This window comes from Leptonychotes weddellii, chromosome 5 (assembly GCF_054177405.1).
Source record: "Leptonychotes weddellii isolate Sample4059 chromosome 5, ASM5417740v2, whole genome shotgun sequence".
NCBI classification, from domain to species: Eukaryota; Metazoa; Chordata; class Mammalia; order Carnivora; family Phocidae; genus Leptonychotes; species Leptonychotes weddellii.
This window is the reverse complement of record NC_138373.1, coordinates 23,081,966-23,098,224: the sequence shown is the minus strand read 5'-3', so window position 1 is coordinate 23,098,224 and position 16,259 is coordinate 23,081,966. Positions and strand designations below refer to the sequence as shown.

The 16,259-nt window shown below is 48.1% G+C and overlaps 1 pseudogene; it reads right to left on the bottom strand.

Moving 5' to 3' along the window:
- Nucleotides 1-1,049: 1,049 nt before the first annotated feature.
- LOC115944992 (uncharacterized) lies at nt 1,050-2,507 on the bottom strand (annotated as a pseudogene).
- Between the last annotated feature and the right edge of the window lie 13,752 nt (nt 2,508-16,259).

Sequence of the window (16,259 nt, the reverse complement as noted above, 5' to 3'; positions counted from 1 at the left end):
TCTCTCACTATGTCTCTATCTGTCAAATAAATAAAATCTTTAAAAAAAAAAAAAAAGAAAACTACTTTTATGGATATGGAAACTGAGGCTCAGAGAAATTACGCATCTTTGAAGAATCTCTGAGTAGCCGAGACAAGTTTTTAGTCTAATTTTGACTCCAAAATGGGCTGCTCCCAAACCAAATCCTGTTTTCATAATAATCGTTAGTTTTTACTGGTATAAATGATCCTTGGATAAGCATTTGGAAGAGGAGGGGATGAAGGAGGAGATGGAAAAGAAGTAACACAGGGGTAGAGAGTGGAGGAGGAGAAGGTGGAGGGGAAGGTGATGAGTAGGGGGTGGGAAGGACAGAGAGAAAGAGAAGGAGTAGATGAGTAAGGTAGATGTTGTAAATCAAATGTGATTTGATTCTACAAGCCAAGATGAAATAAGGAAACATGGAAAACCAAACAAGACGAGCAGCCCAAGACTTGACCCTGATGATCCACTGCAGCCTGGTCCTGGCTGAGCCTCATCAGCCAGTGCTCCCTGGGGTTGTTCTGGGGTCCACTTAGAACCTCAGAGCTTGAGGATGAAGCCAGGACCCACGTGGCCAAGGCCCCCTGGTTTGTGGTCGGCGGGGGGAAGCTGGTGTCCTCTGCCCATGGACATCAGTGGGGAACTTGTTCATGAGGTCAAAGCCCAGATCTGAGAATTGAGGTGGTACAGGGGCTCTTGATGAAAGTCATGTTCTTAAGTGTGGGGAGGTCATCAGAGCCAGGCCAGATTTTCTCGCTGGGGGTCCCCTGGTCCTTAAACACTTTGTTGATCTGATATATTTCCAACTTGCCAGGAAACAGTGGCTTCTGAGTCAGCAGCTACCCAAAGATGCAGCCTCCCACCCCATGTCCACAGCCAAGGTGTACTGTTGGCACCAAGCAACACTCTGGGGTGCAGTACCACATGGTCACGGCGACCAGAGTATCAACTTCACTGGGGACCCGTACTCCCACACCAGCCCAAAGCCCCCCGCCCCCCTCCCCTGCCCTGCCTTGAGGATGCCGGCTGGCTCAGCAGCGCTGGATGCCTTGAGGTTGAGGTGCTTGATCCAGTTGTGGGGCAGGTGCATCATGTATACCAGCTGGGCATGAGGGGCTCCCCTCCCCGGATGGGACCGGCTTCACGGTCAACTCCCCCCTCCTGCATCCCACACCAAGGCCGTGCTCCGTGGAGGTCATCACCATGCAGATCTTGTCTATGCTGCCAAGGCACAAGACTGTCTCCCAGGGAGCCCAGGTTGGGTGCTGGGCCCTGAGGATGGCGTCCACCTCCCTCAGCGCCGTGATTGGAAAGCCCTCCTTCTTCTCCCCATTCAGAGCCTGTCTGTCTGTGTTCTTGTCCTTTGCTCCGTCCACACCCTGCACATGCCTCCTTCCCTCCGGCAGCTCCTGTTTGTCAGCGGTGACAAGGCTAGGGCCTCGGCGCTATCTTCTTGGGTCAGTGCATTGTCTGCAGGGTGCCCTCACCCCCTTCTTCACTTGCCCCCAGTCTCGGGACAACTAAGATATGCTTCCATTCTCTCGTCTTCTGTCTTTACATTTCTTCTTCACTCACTTCTTCGGCCAAGTCCAGAAGGGTGGTCCTCCTCCTCTTCTTTCTCTTCCTCCTCCACCCCTCCTCCTCTTCTTTTTCCTCCTCTGCCTCTTCTCCCTCTTCTTCCTTCTCCTCCTCTTCTTCCTCCTCTTCTTCCTCTTCCTTCTCCTCAGAACCCGACCCTGATTCCACTGACTAGGACTCAGCTGAACTGTCTCCCTTCCACTGTTGCCGATATCCTGTAGGTGGTGAGCAGGTGTCTCTTCTCCCAGCTCAGAGGCCATATTTGCTCTGGCTTTGTGGCCAGAGTCCTTTCTTTGGCAGGTTCGGTGATGGGCAGAAATTTCCCTTGGAGCCTTGCACTCCCTGCGCTCTGCTCCTTCTGCTCTTCTGCTGCCACCTCCTCTTACTTCCTTTTAACTGATCAAGGCAGTCCCTCTCTCTCCTGGAATGTTCTCCTGCCATCTCCCTCCTGTTTTGTCTTTCCCATTGCCAGCGAACTTTATCCTGCTCTGTGTCGTTTCTGTGTCCCTATTCTCTTTCTTCTCTCATTCCAGCATGCCTCCCCCTTCCAAATGGCCATCAACTCATCTCTTTCTCCCTGTCCTCCCCACCCCCTACTCATCACCTTCCCCTCCACCTTCTCCTCCTCCACTCTTTTCCTCTTTCCTGTGATGCCCTTTATCTTTTGGACACATTTGCTGGGGTGGTTTGACAGACAAAATCTCACCATCCTCCCCTCTGCCTGCCATGGAGTCCTCTCTTCTTGTCCTGAGCTCCTCAGGGCCATCTCCATGTGGGGGTCCCTCCACTTCCCCCCACCCCTGCCATCAAAGCAATTGTGCTGGCAATCATGGTCATCAGAATCTGTTAGCCTCTTATCTCGGTTTTCTCCTCTCGTTCCTTCCGCCGTTCCTTTACTTGAAGAACTGCATCTAGTTTCCACTTTGCAAGAGTGCATCATCCATTTGAGTTAACATACCCTGTGCAGCCACCGCTGATCCCAGAACCTGAGACCAGAACCCAGTCACTTCCTGCATCCATGCATATCTTTTTCACCAACCTAAGCTATTTATTTAAGCCACTCTCTGCCATAAGCAAAGGGATGGAAGATCAGTTTTCTGGCAGAAAGGGAAAGAGGTGGAGAGGAGATGCAGAAAGGGAGGAGATGGGGGAGGGAATGGATGGAGGCAGAGAAGATGCAGGTGAAGAAGTGGGAGTGGGGAGATAGAGGAGGAACGGAATCTAGAAGTAGAATCTAGCCCCAGCTGCTATTTCTGTGTCCAGAGGCAAGTTGCTTCACTCTGTATCTACCTTTCCATTTGCATGGCTCCCTGACCAACGGCACAAGGTAGAAGTAAAGCCAACCAGCACCACAGAAAGGATAGAACTCTGGTAAAGCTCAAAGATGTGTGACAAAAGTGCAAGGAGGCACGTTCTCACTTCCTGACAGAGACCTCCCAGCTGGGTCCTCCAGGGGCTGCAAGCCCATGTGTGCATGCTTCTGTGTATCCTGTGGGTGCCTTCTCCCAAACCCCCACCCACACAGAGGTCATTTTGGAGGAAGCAACCGAAATCCACCCATCACCAAGCAACTCGTATGCTGTGGTTCCAGCTTACCGTCACTCCTGAACCACAAGCCAGCCCTGGCCAGACCAGAGCGCTGTCCAAAGCATTTGTCATTGAGGCCCACTGCATTTTATTAGCAATTTCCTCCTCTGTTAGCAATTTCACATTGCATATTAGCATTTGTTTTCATATCATATTAGTATTCATCACAAAAGGCTAATCCCATTAGCACTTTTCACATTGTATTAGAGAAAACAAATAATCACTCGGTGCCAGGGTGCCTCTGCAGCAAGGATGGTCCTTTCATCTGCTGTTTTTCTGTTGCTCTAGGTCTGGCCCACCTCTCTCTGCAGAGCTACCTACAGTTAGGGGGAAACTCACAGTCTCAGACTCGACGAACTGGTCTGAGCAATTCCAGAGCTGGCATTTGCTCTCCCAAACATCCCCATCCATTCATTTACTCGTTCATTCATTCAGCTATTTATCGAACATACACCTGTACCAGAAATCATGCTAAATGCTAGGATACAGTGGGGAATAAGACTCTATGGGAAAAAAGGCAAATAAATGTTCTCCCCAGGTTAGGGTATGTATACACAAATTGCAAGGGACTGCTTAAGCAGACTTTTTGTAGAGCACTTTGTAGTTGTTCGATTGTCAACAGAATTGATATGCCAATGTCAATGGCTTCACCTTGATCTGTTCATTAAAGCAGGTCCTTTAAAGATCTCTAACAGGCAACGTTCTGTTAGCTTAGCTAGTGTACCTGGCTGAACTTAAAAGAAAAGAATCCTGCATTTTCAGTATGTATCGATATATATAGGTCAAGATTTGCCTTATTTCGGATTTGTTTGTAAACAAGGAAGGTATTTTTAGAATTTTGAGGTTTACAAATGTAGATATTTATAGCATGCACAGGAAATCTAAAGAGTTTTTATATCTTTAAAAAAAGAGTCTACTTCCTTCTATTTTCAGACTATTCTCAAGGTAAAATTGACCACTCCTCACTTATTAGGCTCAGATACTGAAATTATCACAATTTCTGGGAAATGCCTCATTTACCAGAATGGCTTTTCAATACTAGGAATGGCTTTTAGAAACCTGACTTTCAGTCCTGGTACATCACCTGCGGGTCCCCGTGGCTCTGCAGATGAAATATAAAGATCTGGGGTGGGGGGAAGTTTTGTATACTGTAAATCTTTCTATAAATGTGCAGGACCATGATTACAAACCACAATGATGTCTCATGTCAGGGGAAAACATGATGAAGACCAAAGAAATCTTCATTGTTTAGTGCAAAGAAAAGGTTTTTAGATTCATAAAGTAAAATACATAATATTCAAAAGAAACAGTATATTGAACGGCAATCACCACCATACTTCTTAAAATGGTGATAAACCAAGACATAAGGTTCTTTAAAAAAAATTTTTTTTATGGAAAACTTCATCCCATTGAAATGATTAGTTGCTCCAGTAATGACTAGCACTCTTGAAGAGCTTTGTAAAGAAATCACTTATTACTTAAATGTAGTTCAAGGTAGGGGCACCTGGGTGGCTCAGTAGGTTAAGCATCTGCCTTCGGCTCAGGTCATGATCCCAGAGTCCTGGGATCGAGCCCCACATCGGGCTCCCTGCTCGGCGGGAAGCCTGCTTCTCCCTCTCCCACTCCCCCTGCTTCTCCCTCTCCCACTCCCCCTGCTTGTGTTCCCTCTCTCGCTGTCTCTCTCTCTCTCTGCCAAATAAATAAATAAAATCTTAAAAAAAAAAAAAAAAACCTAGTTCAAGGTAAAGAGAGTTCTGGCCCATAGAAGTAATGAGGTTGGTGAGGATGATGAGGATGATGATGCTAATTGTGTAGAATAATCTTTTGGGCCCCAGTTCTTCACCTCTCCCTGTATCTACACCCTTGCTATAAAACTTTCCAATTCCTCCCACAAAAGGGAGGGTGTATTTTTTTCTACTCCTTGCCTTTGGGTTCAATCATGTGACTTGCTTTGGCCAAGGGGATATTAGCAGACATGACACAGGAGGGATTTGAAATGTGCTTGTGTGGTTGGACATACCCTCTATGACTCTGTCATCACCATGAGAAGAGTTGCCTCTGGGCAGTAGCTTCCCCTTCAGCCTGGGCCCCAGAATAAACACCTGGGGATCAGAGCCACCCTATCCTGAAGTGAAACAGATGCTTATTATTGTATGCCATTGAGACTCTGTCAATGTTTGTTAGGCAGCAACAGCTGACTGATACATAGTGGTGAGGGCAATGGTAATAATAATAAATTTCTTTACTTCTATTTATAGAGAGTTCATTTTAATACTACTGAGGAGATAGAAAGTACAAGGGCCCTGAATTGTGAGGTCTGAATTGATTCAAATCAAGGCTCTGCAACTTACTGGGTGATTCGGGCATTCACCCTCTCTTAATCTCCACGTCCTTGTGTATAAAATAATATTTAACTTACAGTGTAGTTGTGTAGAATAAATGAGGTGATGCCTATTAGGTGCCTGGAACAGAGTAAGCTCTCAACAAAACAAGAAGGGAGAGAAGGAGGGAAGAAGGAAGAGAGGAAGGGTGGGAGGGAGGGAGAAACAGAGGAAGGAAGAAGGAAGGGAGGGTGGGAGGGTGAGGGAGGAGAGACAGAGGGGGGAGGGAGGGAGGGAGGGAAGACAGAGGGATGGAGAGACAGAGGGAGGGATGGTGAGACAGAGGGAGAGAGGAAGAGAAGTTCATGAAAACAGCAAGTTCACCTGGAATTGGGGGAGAAGGTTCCCAGCTCACACTTCACCTGCCTGAGTTCTTTTCACTCAGCCCACACTCTGAGCAGAAGCTGTGCCATCCCCGGGCCTCCCAAGGCATGCAGCATCTCCAGGAGTACCATGCCAGGTGTTCGATGCTTTCACAAGACTTCTCTTCCTTTTAAACCTGTTGCCACAGGAGTAGAGCTCCCGTACAGGCAAAAGACTGGCAGAAAGAATGGGGGTGGGGGGGTGGGGGGGAATCCACCCTCGTGTATTCTCGCTGGGAAATTATCCCTAGCTTTTGATATATTAAAATTGAAGAGCTGTAAATGCCGGTTGTCATGGCGACATTTTGCATGCCGCCCTGCGATTGGTGGTGTAAGTTCACTTTCCTTTGGGTGTTGCAGCCTAATTAACTGTTATTTTTGTCAGTGTGGAGGAAGAGCCCACACTTGAGGTTTTTGGCAGTGATTGCAGCCCCTGCGGACTGAGTTAATTTTCATAGACTACAAAGAGAGAAATGGCTGGGCCCCAATCATATTTATAGCCTCAGGAAAATTGCCAATGTTTAAGTAAGAGTCAGAGAAAATATTGGAGCACCCCCCACCGCCCCAACTTCTCTCTTTGGCAATTTCAATTTTCTCTAGCAGTCACAAAACTTATTTGGGTTGGAGAAGGGATAATAGGCAGTGGTTAACCCACACCAAGAATCAGCCTTTGTTCCCGGTTCCGGCTGACTTTGCCGCCCCCACCAGACACGCAGACACTTGCGTGCCCATCCTCACTGGAATGTTCAGGGCTGCACCGTCATCCCATACGGGTTGCCAGGGCACCCGGACGGAAGCGAGGCCAGCAGGGTCATGAGAAGGCCGTTTGATCTGCTGCTCTAGCTCCACACACAACTAGGTCATACTTATGTCGGCTAACGTGGTGGATCCAGCCAATTCCCAAAGGACCTCCAGGAAAGAAATTCCATGTCGCCACAAGCCTGAAAACCAGAAAGCTATCCTGCTGCAATTTAAACCAATTTGTTTTCAATTTTGATTTTTAGATGAGCTGAAGTTAACCTGTGTTACAAAATGAATTGCTCAACTCATATTCTCTTTAAATTTTTTTTTCTCCTTCCTTCCGTCCTTCCTTCCTTCCCTCCTTCCCTCCTTCCTCCCTCCCTCCGTTCCTCCCTCCCCTTTTCTTTTTTGCTTCCTGCCTTGCGTTTTTGGAAACCGAAGGCTCCTTTCTCCTTAGGAAAGAGGAAGGCAAATTTTGCGCTGCTAATAACCCGGGTTCTGTTCTTAGGAGAAACTAAGCTCCCCCTGAGAAGCCAGCTGTGAGAGTGGCACTTGTGCTCTGGGCTGAAGAATGCAGACGAACACTTGAAATTAATCCGGGAAGAGGGGAAAAGTAGAAGAAACGGTGGACGGGGCCCAAGATGCACAAAAAGTGCTCTTAGAAGGTACGGTGGGCATTTTTCAATACTTTTTAACCACCCTGCTCCTTTGCATATTCTTCCTCTGTGGGGAAGTCTACTTTACCGCGGAATCCTCGGACTCTTTCCCAGCAGCCCCTGCAGCGAAGGCACAGGAATTGGCACACACTCTGCCAATCAGCAGAGCCCGTGCAAGTCCCCCCGCCAATCAGCAGAGCCTATGTAAGTCCCCCGGCCAATCAGCAGAGCCCGTGCAAGTCCCCTGGCCAATCAGCAGGGCCCATGCAAGACTTGGAAATGGGAGCTGGTTGCCACGGGAATCCACTCTGAAGAGCGGGGCAGCAGGAATGCTCCACTTCCACAGGCAAGAAAGGCAGGGATTCTTAGAACAGCACCCCATGCCCAGGGCCAGCAGTTAGACCAGGGCGTCAGGCCCGGGGTGGCCACCGTGGCAACTCCACCTGCCTAAGGCTGCGGCATAATTTCAGGGATGTTCTTGAATCCATGGCCTCTAAACCAGGTTCTCTGGAGATTCCATGAGTGTGCATGACAGATATCCTAAATGTGTGCATGTATGCATGCGTGCCCATGTGTGTAGGCATGTGCATGTATATCTGTGTCTGATATCGCTTATTGGGGTTGGTAGTAGAATAAGGCTGGCCCAAGGAATAATTTGGAGAGAGAATATGTATCAGTTTCTTCCCATGAAACAGGTCCCAGCTCTCATCCAAGAGACCATATGTGGGATTATCTTTGACACCATAACCAACAGTGTTACTCAGCCACTGTTATCTCAAACTAATAGTTAAATCAAATTTGGTAAAGCCTCACTTCTTGGAGAAAGGGATTTTCTGGTATCCGGGGAACATGAGTTTGGCCCTGAGTTGGGCTCAGTCATATGCTTCTCATTCTAGACTTGATGACTTGGCTGTCTGGGTCTGAACCTCTCCCAGGCATTTTGCCTACTGTCCGGATCTATCAACTCTAGCACGGGACAGATATTGCTGATGTAAGTGACACGGAAGGATGGCTCTCACTCAGATGTGAATGCCTTGCCAGCATTATCTCTCATGAGTCACGTGTGTATAGACATCTTCTAGCTTCAGAGGACGGCCGCTCATGTGCTTCAGACACCACATAGGCAGAGAGGGAACACATCCCTGTTTGCTTCCTTCCAAATGAGAAAAAAGATTGCGATGAGGCATCAGAGATGAGACTTGGCAGATCGGAGACTCTGGGTGTTCTTAAAGCATCAGTAGCACTGGACAAGGCAAGGGCCCATGGTACGAACAGGCTCAGTGAGAACCTGCCAAAGGCAAGGTAATAAGCTCCTTGCCTCATTAAACTAAACAGTGATTTCTGTTGCTGTCAGCTCAGAAGCCTAACTGCTGCACAAGGGCTTGGCTGCCTGTGGTTTGTAAATAAAGTTTTATTGGAACACATACTCATTCATTTACATTTTGTCTATAATTGCTCTTGCACTGCAATGGAGGAGTTGAACAGCTGTGACACTGACTGACCCACGAAGCCTAGAACATCCACCCTCTGACCCTTTACAGAAGAGGTTTGCTGAACCCTGGTCTAGGGCATTGTTACTCAACATATGGTCAGGGGAATAGCAGCATCTGGGAGCTTACAAGAAGTGCAAATGGTCAGGACTCACCCCAGACCTACTGAATCAGAATCTCTGGGTGTAGGGCCCATGAATGTGTGTTCTAACAAGCTCTCAAAGTGATTCTCATGCACATTAATCTTTGAGGAGCGCCATTCTAGAAAGCTTGTCCTTCGTATTGCACAGAAATCTGTCTACTTGAAGAAAATGTGGTATTTCTATTTCTCCCACTGAAACTCCCCAAAACAAAGCTAATCTCTCCTTCCCCCAGTGGCCCTCGAGGGATCTGAAGGGTCTCCTCATCCCCCAAGGTCTTTGATCCTTGATAAAGAGACAATTCCTACAAGAGTTCATCCATCACTTACATGTTAGCCAGCTGAGGTGCTTCAGCTCATCAATGCTCCTCTCACTGGCTGCCTGAACTCTAAACCATTAGGTATTTCTGCAGGACCAACAGAAATGCACTCTCGGGGCGCCTGGGTGGCTCAGTCCTTAAGCGTCTGCCTTCGGCTCAGGTCATGGTCCCAGGTCCTGGGATTGAGCCCCGCATCGGGCTCCCTGCTCCGTGAGAAGCCTGCTACTCCCTCTCCCACTCCCTCTGCTTGTGTTCCTTCTCTCACTGTATCTCTGTCAAAAAATAAATAAAATCTTAAAAAAAAAAAAAAAAGAAAGAAAGAAAGAAATGCACTCTCATGTGGGGAGCAAATACCAGAGTGCTTAAGTGACCTTGGAATCAGACAGTTGAATTTATACCCTGGCCTTGCCCTATTAGAGGCATGACCTTGGCCAACTTACTTAATCTCTCCAGCCTGTGAAGTAAGCAAAATAATTAGAGCATCCACCTCATGGGGCCATTAGGAGAGTTAAATGAGTTAATGCACAAATACCTGGCTCTTGATAAATGTTGCAAGAGTGATGTTATTACTAACCAGGGCCCCATCACAAACATTTTACCCCTTCTGTTAGAGTTGTGTCACAGCCAAAAAGAGAGCAGTAAGTGGTCATCCATCTTTGTACACAAGACTTTCTATCATGAAGGGATCACCAGTTCTCCGAGTGCCCCCCAAAAGCCCTTAGCTTCCTTTCCATGGTTTAAGATTTTACAGTCATAATTTTATTCTATTGCTTTTCCCTGGTTGTCATTCAGCACTTTTGGTTCCATTTGACAGTTTGACAATTGTTGGGTCTGTACTGTGTGCCTGGCACTGCATTCAACACCAGGCAGACAGTGATAAGCAAAAGGACTTTATTCTTGAGAATATCTTGCTATAGAGCAATGTTTGGCAGAGGAACCCCTTTTTTCCCCCAAACAAGGTCTTACATAGAAATGCACTGAAAATAAAGATGGGAAATGGGAACGAAGCCAGGAGGGGTCTGGGCTTTACCCACTGAGCTTTCTCCAGATTCCACTTTGTAATTGCCTCTGAAAGAACCTGAGGAATCCTCCCCGAGCTTTGGGTATCTGTAGAACAAAAACTGAAGATCACTGGCCTGTGCTGACATGGCTGGGCTTTTAAAGCATTTCTTCCTGTGTTCTCTCTCTCGAGGAGCTGAAGAGAAATCTTTTTGGTTCTTCTCTAATTCTGTGTTTCCATTTCTGAGCAAACCTCTCTGAAAGGATCCTTCTATCTTTCCCTCTGATTTTCTGTTCTCTCCTGCGTCCCTCCTGAAATTACTCTCTCTCTCTCCTATAACCTCTAGAACCCAGAGGATTTGGGAGGCAGAGAGACATGTCAAGTGTCAAGAGACTTGACACCTATTGGTTTTGTCTGGTCAACATCTCTTTCCCCTTCTTCTGGCCACAACACCCCAATTGTGCTGACAGCAACCACCACCTTTCTCTTGCTCTCAGACCAGATCATTCAGGTGGCAAGGACTTCATCCACACCTCCAACAGTAAGCACGTGACTCAGCCTGGTCAATCAGAGTACCATATCCCCTGGCCTTAGGGACTGGTTTAATTTCGGGCAGGAGACCCAATCAGAGCTAAGACTATTGAGAGAAAAGCAAAAGCTTTTCTGCTGAGCTTGAGTGGTGAGGTTTTAAAGCCTGGTTCTCCCAGAGCATGGTGGACAGGGGAATATGGGCCCTGTCAGCACCTCATCTCACAGAGTGGAAAGCAGGTGGAGGAGGCCAGAGGACCTGACTGACCAGCTTTAAGGGAGGTCCTGTACCAGGGTTTCACTTGGTCAAACTTTGTGCAATCATCCCTAAAAGGACACCCCTCTCCAACATTAGATCTTAGAGCTTAGTAGAAAAGAGGGTGGTCCCTGAAGTCAAGCAGACCTGGCCTCTATTCCTGCCTCTGCCAATCACAGGCCGTTCACATGACCTTAGACATTTGACTTAGCCTCTGAGCGGCTCGGTTTCCTCCTCAGTAAATTGGGGGTACTAGCATTTTTGTCATTGATCATTGTGGGAATTTAATGAGGTCATAAAGGTAATGTGCTTGATCACAGTACCTTGTATCTAGTAAACATCGTAAAATGTCATTATTAGCTCAAAAAAGCAAAACCAAGAGCAGATATCCAGGTTTCCAGAAGACCATGAGCTTTCCACAGGCTTTGGAGGAATGCTACAGTAGGTGAAGGGAAGCCAGTTTAGTCTCGCCATTGGAAAGAAGAGGGATGGGGAGCAGGCAATGATGACAGGGATACAGAACGTTAAGAAATGGCTTAAGACTTAGTCTTCAAAGAGCTGCCACTCCCTGACAGTAGCCATTTCATGCTTGACTGTCAGCTTTGACAAGCTGGAAGTGGCCAATCTTTGCCGACGGACAGATAGTATAGCTATCACATTATCATGCTATAAATTAACATTTCAACATGAAACTGGTACTGGAAGGCAACTCGAATCAATTCCCCCATTCCCTCCTCAGTCTCGCCTCACGGTTACTGCCCTCTGATTCTTACTGAGCAACCAACGAACCCATGTGGCCTTTATTGCATTTCTGCTGTCGGCAGGGATGGGGGTGGGAAGAGAACTCTGCTCATCCCCAAGTAATAACTCGAAACAATGATGTTGCTCGTGCCAGTGGCCGGCTCTTTGTTGTTGTCACTGTTGTTCCATTCTTGGCCATTATTATTGGCTTCTATTGTAGACTCAAGCGGTGTCTGAAATCACACCCCCTTTCATTTCTCCTCTGCTTTGAAGGGAACAGCTATGCTCAGCCCACCAGTGGGGAGATGTTCTTCCTCTATCATTTTACGCTACATTACAACAGAAGTTGCATGACTCCAAAGGATGCTTTTGACTTTAAAGTTCTTGTGATCTATTTGTGCAATACACATGTTAAATTAGAAATTCATTTGTCACTCCCAGATAATAATGTTCAGAATGGCGCTTCCTGCATGAATCATTATCTTCGGCCTGGGGTTGTTCTACTGATGAATATGCATGAGCCCAGAGAGGGAGAAGAGAGATTTGCACAACCTGTTTCCCAGAGGAGCCTATGGATGGTTCAGCTCAGCGTTCTGAGTCTGAGCTGCCAGAGCCAAGCCCAGCGTCCACCTTGCCACCCACAGCTGGTCAGTCTTCTCAGAACACCTGCCCCCCTCCGCCGATGGTGAGTGCCCCACGGTACCAGGGAGCCCACACCATCAGGAAAAAGCTGCTGCTTGTTCATTCATGAGCCATCATCAACAGAGCAGAGGGTTGGAAGGCAGTGAAAATGCAAGTGGCCTCCCAGTGGCCTCCAGAAATCCTGGCTGGAGAACTGAAAAGCCATGAGCGGGGCTTGCTGACTTTGCCTCCAGGAGGCAAGAATTAGAAAGAGGAGTCTCCTAAAGAGCGCCTAATTTCAGAGCGAGGCCAACGCTGCATGCTGGTGTGGTGAGTAAAGGTGGCTCTTCCCAAAGGAGCAGCTGAATGTCTGGAAGGAGGAACATGCATCGCGGCGAAGCGAGCCACCCTGGAGGCCCCACGGCAGCATGGTCATGCCTGCGGGAAGTCGTGGCTTTGGGTCCCTTTCTCAGGGTCTAGGCTTCAGACTCTGACACAGAACTTGTTCCCTGCCACTGAGCACGGTCCTTCAGAAGAGTTCGTTCCATTTGGATGGGTTTCACATCCGATCCAAGTTTCTAAAAACCGAAGCTCTCTTGCATCCTCTGCAGTGATCGAAAGAGGTCATGTTGACGGATCCGTGGCTCTGAACTAGGCCCTGTGCCAGATGTGAGCACAACCAGTCCTGAAATGCAGGAGTGTCCTCTCTCCTCAGCTGGGGCATCCGCCGCCTTGGGAAGCATTGAGACAGTCAGGGCAGAAGCACAAAGAGAATGGAACAACTTCCAGCTTTTGACTTCCAAAATAGGCTCTTGGCACCCTTGATAAGGCAAGAGTCTCCCTTTCTCTATGTATAGATAGACTGATCGATCAATAGATATAGATGTATTAGTGTTCTCCAAAGAAACAGAACCTAAATATACATCCTAAATAGAAGATATATCTGTATCCATAGATACAGCTCCTACTGGTTTTGTTTCTCCAGAGAAATCTATTTTTCTACCTATCTATCGAGAGAGAGAGAGAGAGAGGCTGATTGATTATAGGAATTGGCTCATACGATTATAGAGGCCTGGAAGTCCTACAATCCACCGTCTGCAAGCTGGAGGCCCAGGAAAGCTGACCCTGTAATTCAGTCTGAGTCTCAAAGGCCAAGAACCAGGAGCATTGCTGTGTAAAAGGAGAAGACGGATGTCCTAGCTTGAGCAGAGACAACAGATTCCAACCCCCACCCCTCACTCCCGCTCTGCCTTTTTCTTCTATTCAGGCCCTCAACAGATTGGATGTTCCCCAGTCGCACTGGTGAGGGTGGTCCTCTCTACTCTGTGTACTGATTCAAATGCTAATCTCTTCCAGAAACACCGTCACAGACCCACCCAGACATAACATTTTACCAGCTGTCTGGGCCTCCCTTAGCCCAGTCCTGTTGACACATAAGATTAACCATCATAGTAGTCACTCTGCAGTAGACACTGGCATGGAATACCCAAGGTTTGAAACACCTGAACTTCTTTTGAGCCCAGACACCACCTTCAAGAGGTGGAGGAGAGGGTCCCAGAGAGAGGACATAAACCACACCAAGAAGGCTTTGACTGGTGACTGATTCTCTGCCAAGACCGAGTTAACTTGAATCAATGATGCAAACCCAGTATCTCCCGCACTCCTGTCCTAGATATCTGCCCACACCTATCCCAGGGGTGGGGGCTTGGAGCACAACGAGACGGGGTACGGAAAATGGAGGAAGTTACACAGAGCCCTTGCACGCGCAAGGTCTAGTGAGGAAATCCCACATCTCCTGCACACAGGGGCTGGCCCAGGGCTTTAGAGGATCCCAAAGCAGCACATTCCGGCCAGGCAAGGCTGGGGGTTTGTGGCCTGTCAATGCAACAGCCACTGCTTTGTCTAGCAACATGCAGGGCCAGACTGAGGAAGGCAACAGTGATAGTGTGGGGCATGCAACAGTCTTACTATACTTACTGGCCTGGAATGTTCGATTTTGTGTTTTCATTCTTCCATGGGAAGCCCTGAAATGGTGCCCAGTATAATGGAAGGACAAAGGCAGAGGTCATTAGGCTCTAAGATGGGAAGAAGCCCATTAGAACTACGACAGAAGGCTCTGTGGTTCTGTGGGAGCACAGAGGAGGAGCAACTCCATCTGCCAAGTGGAAATGAGAGCACTTCGTGGCATGAGGGGCATTCTAAATGATGCACATGCTGCATGCATCCTAGCTAGTCAAAGTGTGATCCCTGGACCCCCAGCACTGGCATCACCTGGGAGCTCGTCAGAAATGCAGAGTCTCAGGTCCTACCACAGATCCCCTGCATCAGATTCTGCATTTTAACAAGATGCCCCAGGTGAGTTACATGCAAAAGTGAAAGTTCAGGAAAAATAACAAGCCTTGGGGCACCTGGGTGGCTCAGTCGTCAAGCGTGTGCCTTCGGCTCAGGTCATGATCCCAGGGTCCTGGGATTGAGCCCCACATCGGGCTCCCTGCTCCATGGGAAGCCTGCTTCTCCCTCTCCCACTCCCCCTGCTTGTGTTCCCTCTCTCGCTGTGTCTCTGTCAAATAAATAAAATCTTTAAAAAATAATAATAATAACAAGCCTGGCCCTCTACAATGAGATAAAGAGCCTGGACACTTTCGGGCCCCTGCGATCCATCCGTGGTCCCACAGGAAAGAGCTGAAAGCCCACCCACCCACCCTTCTCAGGGCTTGCAGAGCCCGAGCTGTGTCATGACCTTTCCAGGACATAATCGAACTAAGAGTCCCCTGAGGCACCGATGCACAAACTGTGAAAATCAGATTTTCCTTTAAATCAAGCCTTACAAAGTGTTTAAAATAGACTTAGAAATGCCACAGAATCCCACCTGCTAAGAGAGACGAAACAACACAGAGCCAAAGAAGAACTTGTCACAGGGAGAAAGAGGTCCAAACCACACCCGCAAAACCAAGAGACAGAGAGAGAGAGAGAGAAAGTGAGAGAGTGAGGCGTCGGGGAGGGAGGGAGAGGCAGAGACAGGGAAGGAGTGGGGAGGATGATCGGAGATGGACACAGAGACGGACAGACAGAGGTCAGAGTCAGAATGGAAACAGAGAAGGAGAGGAAGAAGGGAACCACCAAGAAACCTCGTTCCACAGGCCCTGCTCACTGGCGCTGCCTAGAGCCAATCACAGGAAGAGGCCTCCCTGGTCCAGAACCCAAGGTGCTTTGCAGGGGCCTTAGCTCACTTTCTAAGACATCTTCACCTCACTTCTAGCTCTGGCCACCATCCCCACCCAGCGGGTGCCCTTCTCAAACACACCTTGCTCTCTCACACCCTGTGCCTTCCCTGAAGCCTGACCCACCCTTCCTGCTTATCCTGGGCGACTCCTCATTTCCGGTCCCAATCCCAGCGCACCCATCCCAACTGGCTTCACAGAGATTAAACTGCTCCAGGCCTGATGATTTCCTCTCTGGGCCTGCTGACCTCCCCAGCATAGATTCTTCCCTACCTGTGTGTCTCCTCTATCAGACTGTGAGCTCCGTCAGGACAAGGAGTGATGCCTCATTCAGTTCTATGCACTTTGTCACAGGGCTGGCCCTCAGTAAGTGTTGGAAGAATCGTTTTATTCTTTCTGAGAGATACTGGAAGCAAACAGCATCACAGCCTCAAAGTCAGTGCAGTTCACCTTAGGGCAAATGAGTGGAAGGCCAGAATGGGAGAAGATATTTGCAAATGACATATCAGATAAAGGGCTAGTATCCAAAATCTATAAAGAACTCATCAAACTCAACACCCAAAGAACAAAGAATCCAATCAAGAAATGGGCAGAAGACATGAACAGACATTTTTCCAAAG